Source organism: Plecotus auritus (genome assembly GCF_963455305.1).
Source record: "Plecotus auritus genome assembly, chromosome: 1".
Taxonomy (NCBI): Eukaryota; Metazoa; Chordata; class Mammalia; order Chiroptera; family Vespertilionidae; genus Plecotus; species Plecotus auritus.
The window spans coordinates 127,395,644-127,408,672 of record NC_137770.1 but is presented as its reverse complement, the minus strand read 5'-3'; positions in this window follow the sequence as shown (position 1 = coordinate 127,408,672).

Sequence of the window (13,029 nt, the reverse complement as noted above, 5' to 3'; positions counted from 1 at the left end):
CAATCTGCCTGCCCCATGGTCCCCATGGTCCTGGGCACCAGTGGCTGTGCCTGTAGCCCAGGAGAGGGACAAGTTGCCTGCCCTGTGGTCCTGGGTACCTGCAGCTGCGGCCCAGGAGAAGCCGCCCAGATCCCGGGTGCCTGCATCTGGCCAGATGGAGGGAAGCCCAGGTCCCAGGTGCCTGCAACTGGCTGGAGGAGAGAATCCTGGGTCCCAGGTGCAGGGCAAGGCAGAGGTGGTTAGGGGTGATCAGGCCAGCAGTGGAGAAGTTAGGGGTGATCAGGCAAGTAGGGGAGCAGTTAGGGGTGATGAGGCAGACAGGCAGAGGTGGTTAGGTGCCAAGAACCAATTCCAGCATGTCATAATTACAAGAGTTTCACCAAAAGGTTGGTGAAGCTTGGGGAGCTCAACAGGGTTGAGTCATATTTAGTTTACCTGTTGGAAACGGCTAAATGGCACTTCCCCCAAACCTGAATAGGATTGTTAACTGCCAGACAGCTCAGGGCATTTTATTGCCTCCTGTTGGCCAAACACCTGAACAGCTGTAAGCTATTCTCCAAACTGATAATGCTTCTGCATTCTACCCTTTGATACTCTACCCTTTGAAGTGTATATTTCCACCTTGCCTTGGGACAAATTGTGTTATAATAAAAGCACAGGGTCCTAGACAAGGAAAGAGTCTTCCAGTCTCTTCAGCTGAAGATCCTCTGACCCCCAATACCTTTCAAAATTATCTTTCGTCACCAGACTCTTTAATCATCTACACGCAGCCCCTTTCTCCAGAATGCTGAACCTTTTGTAAGGCTGGGAAAAGAACCCCAGCAATTAGGGGCAATCAGGCAGGCAGAGGTGGTTAGGGGTGAGCAGGCAGACAAGCAGAGGGGTTAGGAGCAACCAGGCAGGCAGATGGGTTAGGGGTGATCAAGCAGGGAGGCAGGTGAGGGGTTAGGATCCAGCAGTCCTGGATTGTTAGAGGCAGTCAGTCATCCCCTGAGGGGTCCCAGATTGGAGAGGGTGCAGGCCGGGCTGAGGGACACCGCCCCATGCTTGAATTTTGTGCACCGAGCCTCTAGTCATTTTATATCCATTTTCTTCTTATTTGTGTCTGTCTCTGTTTCATTTCCTCTTCTTATAAGGAAATCAGTCATATAGAATTAAAAGTTTACCATAATCCTGGATGACATCATCATAACTTGTATGTTACATCTGCAAATACCCTATTTCCGAATATTCACAAGTACTTAAGCATATCATTTTGGAGGACAAAATTTAACAATGTTTTTGACTAATTGAAATAGTGGTGTGTATGTGAACCTTAGATTTAAAAAATGTATGAATAATTTCTTTAAGGAAAAAGTCAAACGCAAGATGCACTGATTGGTACAATTCTAGTAGCTAATTTGAGAAGTCACTCTATTTATTGCAGAAACCGTTTTAACCACTTTAAAATATTGACATATTTTTGCCTCACTACGATGATATGAGGTTGTATTTTTCTATTCATTTAAAGATGAGGAAACTAAAGCACAAGGGAATGAAATTGCTTTGATGTGTCAAAGCTGGAATTTAAACTCAGATAGTCAGGCCCAGAATCTATGTGCTTAACTAGAATATGATTTCAAATAAAACAAGCTGGTTCCTTGGATACCTATGAATTGTTTGTCATCAGCTCCATATTCCTCCTTTCTCTTGATTAGCAGCATGGTGAGGTGCTAATAGGTGAAGGTTGAATCTCACTTGGGAATGGCCACAAAAGGATTACCAAAGTTAAAAAATATAGGTCTCAGCTCCAGCCCTATACTAAGGTATGATCATACTTATATGCATGCTTAAATCTCTATTTGTTCTTATGACAATACATATATCTATCTATCTGAGATAGGGATCTGACTGAATTATAAACTTATATATACCCCCAACTCCCCTACACATATTTTCTAGTCATTACCTACATTTTATTTAAGCTCATGTTAATGATCAAATTTGATTTTTTAAAATAATGTTTGTCTATTTTTGGACTCCTAAAATTTTTCTTTACACACAGCAGAAGAAATATTAAATCAGAAATTAAATATTCATTTCACTCTTTTTTTCTATCCCTTTTAACACCTTAAAATCATTTGTAAGTATTAAAAATGAAAATACAATTATTTCAAACACTGCAGATTGCATCTACACCATGAGAGACTAGATAGTTTCCTGAGCCCTTTTGCTTACATGGTCAGACTCTAAGCAAAAGTGATACAATAACAACCATAAACAGGAGAGTTTCATAACTTTCTTGTGGGTTCACTTTATAAAAGAAATACACACTAAGTGTGTAAAATTTTTTAAAATACAGAAAAAATCCGTTCATTCCTACAACAATCTTTAACTGAATGACTACCACGTCTGCCCAAGTCCTTGTAATGACAGAAGTGAGTAAGTCATATGAGGTTCCTGTTTCCATGATAATTATCTTGTGAGCAATGAGCTCAGACGTGGAGACTGCGCCATCTTGAAAGGGAAAGTGGAGCTTATTGGAAGCCTGAAAATCCAAAACTGTGGCACCCACCAAACAGCTGCGAGCCCCAGAACACCAGTCCCCAATTGGCGCAAACACGTGGATTCAGAGGAGCTGTACACTCCACCACAGAAAGGGCAGATTTCGCCTGGGATAAGGAGAGAGAGAACTACATAAACAGACATCCAGAGAAGAGAGACCATGGGGAGACAAAGAAACAGCCCACATATGAAAGAAAAGCAGGCATCACCAGAAAATGAAGTAAACAAAATGGAGGCAAGCAACCTTCCAGAGAAAGGATTCAAAGAAATGGTCATAAGGTGGCTGAAAAGAATGGAAGACAAATTTGACAATATGAGCAAGAACCAAGAGGAAATAAAGAAGAACCAAGAAGAAATGAAAAATGACATCGCTGTTGTAAAGAACTCAATAGAAAGCATCAAGAGTAGACTAGAAGAAGCAGGGGACCGCATGAGTGACCTAGAACACAAAATGGGAAAAAATACCCAAGTAGAGCAGTTAATAGGAAAAAAAAATTAAAAATCAGGAGGAGAGCCTCAGGGAACTTTGGGACAACACAAAACAAAACAACATCTGCATAATAGGGGTTCCAGAAGGAAAGGAAGCTGAGCAAGGAATAGAAAACCTGTTTGAAGAAATAATGACAGAAAATTTCCCTGATATAGAGAAGAAAAAACCCACACAATCCAAGAAGTTCACAGAGTCCCAAGCAAAATGAACCCCAAAAGACCGACGCCAAGGCACATTATAATTAAATTGGCAAACACCAACGACAAAGTAAGAATCTTAAAAGCGGCAAGAGAGAGACAGAAAGTTACCTACAAAGGATCCCCAATCAGACTAACAACTGAATTCTCAACGGAAACTCATCAGGCCAGAAGGGAATGAAATGAAATATACAAAGTCATGCAAAGGAAAGGTCTGAATCCAAGAATACTGTACCCAGCAAGGCTATCAATCAAAATTGAGGTGCAATCAGGAGCTTCACAGACAAAAAAGGCCTAAGGGAATTTATTACCACCAAACCAGCAATGCAAGAAATGCTAAAGGGTCTGCTATAAAAAAAAAAAAGAAATAGGAAGCGAAGAAGGAACACAAGGGTAAAGAATAAAAATGGCTACAAATAAGTACCTATCAATAATAACTTTAAATGTAAATGGATTAAATGCCCCAATCAAAAGACATAAGGTAACAGATTGGATAAGAAAAAAGACCCATATATTTGCTGTTTACAAGAAACCGACCTCAGTAAAAAAGATGCACACAGACTGAGGGTGAAGGGATGGAAAAAAGGTTTTCCAGGTAAATGGAATTGAAAAAAAAGCTAGGGTAGCAATACTTATATCTGACAAATTAGATCTCAATTTGTGAAGGACATAAGAGATAAGGAAGGCCACTTCATAATATTAAAGGGAGCAATCCAACAAGAAAAAATAACCCTGGCAAACATATATGCACCCAAAGCCAGCATCACCCTAATACCAAAACCAGATAAAGACAACACAATGAAGGAGAATTACAGGCCAATATCCCTCATGAACGTAGATGCCAAAATTCTCAACAAAATTCTATCAAATCAGATCCAGCAGTACATCAGAAAGATCATACACCATGACCAAGTAGGATTTATCCCAGGAATGCAAGGATGGTACAATATAATATCTGCAAAACAATAAATGTGATACATCACATAAACAAATTGAGAGATAAAAATCACATAGTCATATCAATTGATGCAGAAAAAGCATTTGACAAAATCCAACACCCTTTCTTGATAAAAACTCTCAACAAGGTGGGAATAGAAGAATCATACCTCAACATAATAAAAGCTATATATGATAAACCCACAGCTAACATCATACTCAATGGGAAAAAACTAAAACCATTTCCCCTAAGAACAGGAACAAGACAGGGATGTCCTCTCTCACCACTGGAAGTATTAGCCATTGCAATTAGACAAGAAGAAGAAATAAAAGGCATCCAAATAGGAAAAGAAGAAGTAAAGCTGTCCTTATTTGCTGATGACATGATATTGTACATAAAAAATCCGAAAGACTCCATCAAAAAACTAACAGACTAAATGAATTTGGCAATGTAGCAGAATACAAAATTAACACCAAGAAATCTATGGCATTTCTATACACCAATAGTGAACTTACAGAAAGAGAGACTAAAAAAGCAATCCCATTTACCATCACACCAAAAAAATTAAGATACTTTGGAATAAACTTAACCAAGAAGTTAAAAGTCCTATATGCAGAAAACTACAGGACACTGAAAAAAGAGATAGAGGAAGATGTAAACAGATGGAAGAACATACCATGTTCATGGATTGGTAGAATCAACATCATTAAAATGCCCATACTACTCAAAGCAATCTATAGATTCAATGCACTCCCCATTAAAATACCAACGGCATATTTCACAGACCTCAAAAGAACTCTCCAAAAATTCATCTGGAATAAAAAAAGACCCCGAATAGCCACAGCAATCCTGAGAAAGAAGAATAAAGTAGGAGGGATCTCAATACCAGATTTCAAGCTGTATTACAAAGCCACTGTCCTCAAAACAGCCTGGTACTGGCACAAGAACAGACAAATAGATCAATGGAATAGAATAGAGAATCCAGATATCGACCCAAACCACTATGAGCAATTAACATTTGACAAAGGAGGCATGAACATACAATGGAGTCAAGAAAGTCTCTTCAATAAATGGTGTTGGGAAAATTGGACAGATACATGCAAAAAAATGAAACTAGATCACCAACTTACACCATACACAAAAATAAACTCAAAATGGATATAGGACTTAAATATAAGACGGGAAACCATAAAAATACTAGAGGACTCCACAGGCAGCAAAATCTCAGACATATCCGGAAAGAACTTCTTCACTGATACTGCCCCTAGGGCAATGGAAGCCAAAGAGAAAATAAACAAATGGGACTACATCAAAATAAAAAGCTTTTCACAGCAAAAGAAACCATCAGCAAAACAACAAGAAACCCCACTGTATGGGAGAACATATTTGCAAATGTTATCACTGATAAAGGTTTAATCTCCAAAATCTACAGGCAGATTATACAAGTTAATAAAAGGAAGATAAATGATCCAATAAAAAAATGGGCAACGGACCTAAATAGAATCTTTTCGAAAGAAGACAGAAGGAAGGCCAGGAGACACATGAAAACATGCTCAAAGTCACTAATTATCTGAGAGATGCAAATCAAAACGACAATGCGATACCATCTCACACCTGTCAGAATGGCTATCATCAACAAATCAACAAACGACAAGTGTTGGCGAGGATGCGGAGAAAAAGGAACCCTCGTGCACTGCTGGTGGGAATGCAGACTGGTGCAGCCACTGTGGAGAACAGTATGGAGTTTCCTCAAAAAACTGAAAACGGAACTCCCATTTGACCCAGTAATCCCACTCCTTGGAATATATCCTAAGAAACTAGAAACACCAATCAGAAAGGATATATGCACCCCTATGTTCATAGCAGCACAATTTACAATAGAAAAGATTTGGGAACAGCGTAGGTGCCCGTCAGCAGATGAGTGGATCAGAAAACTATGGTACATCTACACAATGGAATACTATGCTGCCATAAAAAAGAAGGAATTCTTACCATTTGTAGCAACCTGGATGCAATTGGAGAACATTATGCTAAGTGAAATAAGCCAGTCAATGAAAGAAAAATACCACATGATCTCGCTCATTTGTGCATAATAAAAAACATTATAAACTGATGAACAAAAAGATAGATACTGAAGCAGTAAAGCATCAAACAGACTCTCAAATTACAGCGGGAAGATGAGGGAGAGGTGGGGCAAATAAGAGATCAACCGAAGGACTTATATGCAAGCATATAAGAGTAACCAACCGATGCAAAACATTGGGGGTGAGGGCATGTATGGGAGTAAGGTGGGGTGGGCAATGGTAAGATATGTACACATATAATCCTATCTAATAAAAGAATACTTTGCAAATTAACCATCACTCTGCTACACCCACAAGCCACGCCCACTAGCCAATCAGGAGCAAATATGCAAATAAACCCAACCAAGATGGCTATGGCCACAGAGAGCAGGAGGGAGACTTGGGTTTCCCTGGCAATGGAGGAAGCCAAGCTTTCCGCCTGCCCTTGCCGGCCTAGGCCTCCACTCAAGGCTACAAAGTTTCAATGATAGAAGATACATAAACCCAAACAGAAATGGCTGCAGCCACGGAGCTGGAAAGAGCAGGAGGCTAGCGTTGCCTCCGGTGATGGAGGAAGCCAAGCTCTCCGCACACCCTGGCCGGCCCAGGCCTCTGCTTAAGTCTACAAAGTTTCAATTATAGAAGATATATAAATCCCAATAGAAATGGCTGCCACCACGGAGCAAGCAGAAGGCTTGGCTCCGCTCCAGGCTACAAAGTTTCAATTGTAAAAGATAAATAAAAACCAGATACCAGGGCCTCCGCTTGGGTCGCCAGGGGGCGTGGCCGGCCTGCAAACCACCACAGGCCCCTCGCCCAGGCCCCCCCACGCCCCAAGGGAACCCCCACCCTGATCCGGGACACCCTTCAGGGCAAACCAGCTGGCCCCCACCCGTGCACCAGGCCTCTATCCTATCTAATAAAAGAGTAATATGCAGATTGACCATCACTCCAACACACAAGATGGCTGCCCCCATGTGGTCAAAGATCCTGCCCCCATGTGGACACAAGATGGCCGCCACAAGATAGCCAGCAAGGGAGGGTAGTTAGGGGTGACCCAGCCAGCAGAGGAGGGAAGTTGGGGGTGACTGGGTCTGCAGGGAAGGGCAGTTGAGGGGGGGACTCAGGCCTGCAGGGGAGGGCAGTTAGGGGTGACCAGGTCTGCAGGGGAGGGCAGTTAGGGGTGACCAGGTCTGCAGGGGAGGGCAGTTAGGGGTGACCAGGCCTGCAGGGGAAGCCAGTTAGGGGCAAGCAGGATGGCAGGGGAGCAGTTAGGCATCAATCAGGCTGGAAGGGGAGTGGTTAGGGGGTGATCAGGCTGGCAGGCAGAAGCAGTTGGGGCAATCAGGAAGGCAGGCAGGCGAGCAGTTGGGAGCCAGCAGTCCTGGATTGTGAGAGGGATGTCTGACTGCCCATTTAGACGGGCAGTCAGACATCCCTCGAGGGGTCCCAGATTGGTGAAGGTGCAGGCTGGGCTGAGGGACACACACCCCTGTGCATGAATTTCATGCCCCGGGCCTGTAGTACCTTAATAAAAAAAATTAAAAAAAAAATGAACCTTGCAAAAAAAAAAAAAAAAGAAAATTATCTTGTGAGTGGGGAGATTAATAAGAAACAGGGACACTGTTACATTAGATTGCATTAATTATTTCAAATGATAGGTAGTGGCAACACTATTACTAAGTTTCATGGTTTTTAAATGTATGAGATTATGAATTCTGGATTCCATCATGATTTGATTTATACCTGACTCTTAAGCCCTCTCCTCCATATGGTAGCTCCATAAACCCACTTGCCCTGAATGTAGTACCATTTTCTGGTTATGATTCTTCTAACAATGTTACACATCAAAGCAGAACTCATTTTAAAGTCATTGAATTAAATTAAATATTGAAGGCACTACAAAAAAATGTTGTCCTAAAATTAATCTATGCTTACTGAATTTCTTTCATCTAGTGCCATTTTCTGACAATAAGGCAATCAAGATTTTCTTGCATGACTTCTTCTTATACATATGCCATGTTATTGGTTATGGCTCTGCCAAACTCTCGCTGCTTCCCTTCTCCCATTTTTTATTCTATTAGTTGAAACAGAATTTTATACAGGTGAATATTAACATTGATATACTATAAGATAAGCCAAACTTTAGAAAAGACTCTAATTACTTTATTTAGTAACTATATGTTTTACACAGAACAGGGTATAAAGCAAAGAATGAAGGAAAATCATACATAAATATAATCTTAAGTTAATTTTTAATATATATGAAAAATATATTAACATATGTTTTTAAAGATATTTTTGTGTAATCAAAACCTATTGTAGTTATTTTACCTGTTGGATAATACTTGCCACCCCAGTGTCATTTGTTAGTGACCAGGAACTATCATGAAAACATCACCATCCTATAAAGGCTTGCTGTGTGTCAGAATCAAAGAGCCTGTCAGATAAAATTTCCAGTCGCTAATGAAAAATTTCTAATCACTGATTGAAAACAACAACAATAGAAAATACACACATTGTGCTGACAGGATATTGTCATCACCTTTACATGTAATAAGAAATTTATATAAACCATAATTCTTCATTATATTTATACACTTTAAATATGCAACAGGATCATATCTATGAATACTCAATTGAAGAAGTATTTTTCATATTATTAAAAAAATGATGTCAGACCTAGATAATAGTATGCAAAGTGAAATAAGCCAGAAAGGGAGAAAGACAAATACCATATGTTTTCACTTATATGTGTAATCCAAAGAATTAAATAAACAAAACAGAAACAAACTCATAGATACAGAGTACAAAATAATGGTTACCAGATGGGAGGGGGGTTGGACAGATGGGTGGAAATGGTGAAGGATTAAGATATACAAATTGCTAGTTACAAAATAATCATGGGAATGTAAAGTACAACATAGGGAATATAGTAAATAATAAGAAGAAACTATGTATGGTGCTAGGTGGTACTAGATCACTTTGTAAATTATATAAATGTCTAATCAGTATACTATACACCTGAAACTAATCTATATTAATAAAAGGGTAATATGCTAATTAGACCCGATAGACCGGACATCTTCCAGACGTCCTTCTGGACAAAGCCGCAGCGGCTACGAGGCCCTAAGAGGGCCGGTAGCCGTGGCAGCCGGCAGTGCCAGCAGCAGTGGAGTGATGGGGGCAGTGCTGTCCCCTGATCGGTCCAGTTGCCTCCCACAGAGGGAGGCCAGAGGCAGCAGCAGCAGCAGGGTGATGGGGGAGGTGCCTTCCCCTGATGGGCCTGGTTGCCTGCCGCAGAGGGAGGCCAGTCAGTAGGACATCCCCTGAGGGCTCCCAGACTGTGAGAGGGGGCAGGCCAGGCTGAGGGACCCCACCCCAGTGCATGAATTTTCATGCGCTGGGACTCTAGTATAAAATAATATTGAATGTCAACTGTAATTGAAAAAAAAACGTAAGTCAAAGATAGGAACCCAATATTAAGTTAATAAGTAATATGAGTTAATGCCTGAAAATATTTGTGATTATAAAAAATGTTGATAGTATATATAAATTCTTACTATAAATAAGTATATTATATATATACTAGAGGCCCGGTGCATGAAATTCGTGCATGGTGGGGCATGTCCCTCAGCCCAGCCTGCACCCTCTCCAATCTGGGATCCCTATTACAATCCAGGACTGCTGGCTCCCAACTGCTCACCTGCCTGCCTTCCTGATTGCCCCTAACTGCTTCTGCCTGCCAGCCTGATCACCCCCTAACCACTCCCCTGCCAGCCTGATTGATGCCTAACTGCTCCCCTGCCAGCCTGGTCACCCTTAACTGCCCTCCCCTGCAGGCCTGGGTCCCTCCCAACTGCCTTTCCCTGCAGGCCTCGTTACCCCCAACTTCCCTCCTCTGCCGGCTTGGTCACCAATAACTGTCCTCCCCTGCAGGCTTGATCGCCCCCAACTGCCCTCCCTTGCTGGCCATCTTGTGGTGGCCATCTTGTGTCCACAAGGGGGGCAGGATCTTTGACCACATGGGGGCAGCCATCTTGTGTGTTGGAGTGATGGTCAATCTGCATATTACTCTTTTATTAGATAGGATAGAGGCCTAATGTATGGGTGGGGGCCAGCTGGTTTGCCCTGAAGGGTGTCCCAGATCAGGGTGGGGTTCCCTTGGGGTGTGAGGCAGCCTGGGCGAGGGGCCTGTGGTGATTTGCAGGCTGGCCACCCTCCCCGGCAACCCAAGCGGAGGCCCTGGTATCTGGGGTTTATTTATCTTCGACAATTGAAACTTTGTAGCCTGGAGCGGAGCCAAGCCTTCTGCTTGCTCTCTGACGGCAGCCAATTTTTTTTTGGATTTATGTATCTTCTATAATTGAAACTTTGTAGACTTAAGCGGAGGCCTGGGCTGGCCAGGGCTGCAGAAGCTTGGCTTCCTCCATCGCTGCGGGTAACCCTAGCCTCCTGCTCTTTCCAGCTCTGTGGCTGCCACCATTTCTGTTTGGGTTTATGTATCTTCTATCATTGAAACTTTGTAGCCTTGAGTAGAGGCCTAGGCCGGCAAGGGCAGGCAGAAAGCTTGGGTTCCTCCATTGCCAGGGAAACCCAAGCCTCCTTCCTGCTCTCTGTGGCTGTAGCCATCTTGGTTGGGTTTATTTGCATATTTGCTCCTGATTGGCTAGTGGGCGTGGCTTGTGGGTGTAGCGGAGTGATGGTTAATTTGCATATTGCTCTTTTATTAGATAGGATACTGTATACATATATACATATATATATTTATATATATAATACTTAAAAGCTGTTACCTTCTGTCTAACTTATTTTTTAATGCCTTGATATTTTAGGAAAAAAATGTATACCTAATATTTTTAAGTAAACAAATCTAAAAGTCTAATCAAGGTCTTGCTATAGCTACATCAAAGCCATTCACAAAAAAACCAAGTCAAGAAATCTTCTACTCTGCTAAATGTATCTTATTGTTTGAAAACTGAGCCTTTAATCCTAGGATATAGTTATATCTTTTGTTTAAAATTAGTACCTATTAACAAATACTACAATTTGCTTTCTGCTTAAATGTGTCACCGATTTGCCATTGATGGTTTGGAAAATTTTAAAACTTTAGTAATATCTTGTATAATTTTCTTCTCTTAAAAATGAGGTTAGATTATATTTGACTTATCAGTATTCTCAATATACTAATGGTCTGATTGTTTTGAGTATGCACATGATTCATGGGTAAGCATCTGCATTTGGCCCACTAGAGTTAATGCCAAAAATGGTTCTAGGATATTCAGAATAAACCTACAATAGGCTGGAAATTAAAAGGCATGCCATGTTCTTGGCCTGAGGTGAATAAATAATGACTTTACCTTTACAGAAATGTCAGCATGGAGCTTGCCATGGCAGTAAATTAAAGGTGACATACAATATTCACTTTGCATGCAAAATATCCTTCTACCAATTAAAGTCTTACCTGTGTTGCTAAATGCTAATTTTAAGTGATTTTAAGGTCTTGTACATTTTTATTGATGAATCTGTTAAAAGGATGCAAGTTCTGAATAATTATACAAATTTCACTGCATTACAAACAAAAGCTAGTAAAGGGAACTATAGAGCAGAGATACTAAATGTCAGTTCTGCCTCAATGCACCAGCAAGAATGGATTTCTAGTACACTGCTGGTAGAAATGCAGACTGGTGCATCCACTATGGAAACAGCATGGGAAGGAGGGGGAGAAAATGGCAGCTCAATAGACAGACCTGTCGTGCACCTCATCCCAGAGCCAGACTGGAAATACAACTAAATTGGAGAATATCCCCTTGGAATTAACATGTGAGGCCCAGCTGAGGAGGAAACTTATAGCAAGGAAGGATAGAAAACACCTGGGGACTGGTAGGAAGGACATTGAGATTGCAGAGGGGTTGCAGGCCAGTGGGCCGAGAGGAAGAGGAGGAAGCTGCATTACAGGAGAATCTGTTCCCTCAGAAAAAATAGAACCTGGGCCCAGGATGAGCACCAGAACCCAGTCCCATGGTGTAACATCAACTGTGTAAAGAAAAAACTGCAGGTCTGTTGGCTGCTGAGGAGTCATCTGGACCTGAGAGCACAACTGAAAAAGGCTGTGTGGCAAAGGCAGCACCCCAAAAGGTGGCCCCTGAGAAAGGATAAAGCATCATGATGTTGATGGGAGAGAAAGCCACAGTTTCTTGGAATGTAGACTTCCAAACCTAAAAACAGCCATTTCTCTGCAAAGGAGTTAGCCCCTCCCAGTAGCCTCAGGCAGGGCTGGTGATATAGCCTGCCACACCCTGCGTTTTGAGCTTTAAGGAGTAAACAAAGGCAAAAGACAAGCTTAGGGCTCTGAATACCCTCAAGGAGCCCTCAGTGACTGGAATGGAAGAGGGGCTGCCTGCTCAGCTATTCTGGGAATCAGAGTGATAAAAACTCCAGGGTCCCAGCTGACTCCATTAGTCTCCATACAAGGATCTCTGTTCAACCAAGTGCAGAGTAATATTTGGGGCCACTAGTGGAGGAATAGCTCTGGGACAGGAAAACACACCCATCATGAAAGTGAAATAGCACCAACCCCAGCTAAAGCTCTGTCAGAAATAGTTAATTAAGATTGACAGCTGGCAGACAGGCAAAGAAGGCAGATTGGCCCTGCCTGCTTCCAGCCAAGGCCTGTGGAGACAGACACAAGCATTAGACCTGTGAATGGTTTGCAGCTTTAAGCAGGGTGCTAAAAGCCAAAAGACAGTGCCTGACAGTGGTTAGCACCTAAGTATCTAACAGGAAGCCCAGAATTCG